Here is a 1,815-nt window from a genome sequence, read left to right on the forward strand (position 1 = left end):
GCACCACAGGTAAGTCCAGCTTCATTTCTTCTTCGGTCTGAGAAAAATATTCCTCCGAGATGCGTGTAGCCCACTCAATGCACTGCTCCAAGGGCCGGCAGGGGTTGGACACTACCGCGCACGGGACATGTTCGCGCACTTGATCATCATCCCCTTGATCAGAGTCCCGTTCTCTGGAGACCGGAGCATCCTGTCTACGTCACGAGGGTTTGGCTCATTCCCCTCGCTTTCCTCCAGCTCTGCCAAGGGCTTGACGACGCTGTTGACAAACTTACTGATGTGCTCAAAGTGCCTGGTCATCTCCGTGGCCAACACCATGTCGATGATGCCCCGGCGCAGCGTCCGGTAGTCATTCCTCTCCACGTTCTTGAAGATGTTGCGCTTGTCCTCCTTGGCGGTCAGCTGGAAGGCCAGGGCCGCGTGGTGGCTCTCCAACACGGCACAGTCATTGAACAGCACGGCCAGCGGGCTGCCCGCGTTGCACAGGAAGAGGTTGGTCCTCCCCAGGTGGTCCAGGTCGTGGACAGCGGCTGCGATGAGGGCGGCGGCCTCGTCCACGGAGCCTAAGGCTTGCTTGATCCTCTCCTGGCAGAGGAAGTAGGCAGTGGCGTGCAGCACGTGGGCAGCGTGGGTGGAGTTGTGGTAGGGGTTGGAGGAGTGGTAGTGGGATTCCATCGTCTGCAGCCACAGCCGCAGCGACGTCTCCGAGCACTTCAAGAATTCACAGACCCCAAAGCCAGCGAAGATTTTGAGACCAAGAAAAGTCAAAGGCCTTTTCTGAGTGGCAATCTCCAGTTCAAAAACAAAGTCCCAGTCGTCATCGTTTTCCATGGCCTCAGCTATCTGCGGTGGGATAGCGTGAAGGGACTCGGAGGTGAGTCAGCTGCCCGAGACTTGATGCAGGTTTTTTGTGGAGAGAGCATACTCATTCCCAGATGGTCTTCGAAAACTGTCAGACATCAGGACCCCGATGAGGTCCTGGGTGTGAGGATCCTCTTCCTTCGCCCCGAACTGGGGTGAATACAGCTCTGAGGTTCTCAGAATTTCCAGGACGCGGTCTAAGGCTTCCGTCACAGGCAGGGAACTGTTCTCCTGGGCAGCACTGATCATATTGATCACCTTGGTGATGGGCGCCTCCATGGTCCTGGAGTGGATCCGGGCCGTGGAGGAGTGTCGCCTCTGGCTGGCCACTTCGCTTGCTCGTGAGGCAACACTCCTGACGTCCAGGGAGCTTTTCCTCTTGTCTTTATGTTTACCTGATGGATTATCTGTGGGAGTGTCAGAATGAACCGATTCCGTGATCTTCTCGGCCTTACTGTTGCCGTTGTTCACTCGGAGGATGGACACATAGTGTCTAATTTTTCCTCCCCGTCCAATGACAGGTATTATCTTCACATTTTGTGGTACATTATCTCGCGTTTTTGGCGTGGTAAACGCCTTGCCACTCCTTGCCCATCTTCATGCATGAGTTCATAGTACTAACTAAGTCAGCCTTTTTCTCATTTACAGGCATTTTTGCTAACTCCTTCCCTAATAATTCACCCGACTCATAGCCCACTGTTGTTTCAAATGCTGGATTTACATACTGGGGCGGGGGAGACAATAAAAAGAAAAAAAGTATCAAGTGAATTAAAAGAAATTTTGAAGAGTCCAATGAAGACAGACTTCCACCTAAGCCGGCACTTTCCCCCCACGCACAGGAGCCTGCGCTCACCATGGCGGCTCTGAAGCCGCGAGAACACCCCCACCTCCACCCCACCCCAGGACCCTGGAGTGTGGAGAGCTGCCCAGGTCACTGGCCAGGCTTCTCCCCTG

At 54.5% G+C, this 1,815-nt stretch overlaps 1 pseudogene; it reads right to left on the bottom strand.

Moving 5' to 3' along the window:
- The window catches only part of LOC102771336, a 2,335-nt pseudogene extending 778 nt beyond the window's left edge, over window positions 1-1,557 (bottom strand).
- Between the last annotated feature and the right edge of the window lie 258 nt (window positions 1,558-1,815).

Source organism: Myotis davidii, unplaced genomic scaffold (genome assembly GCF_000327345.1).
Source record: "Myotis davidii unplaced genomic scaffold, ASM32734v1 scaffold1437, whole genome shotgun sequence".
NCBI lineage: Eukaryota > Metazoa > Chordata > Mammalia > Chiroptera > Vespertilionidae > Myotis > Myotis davidii.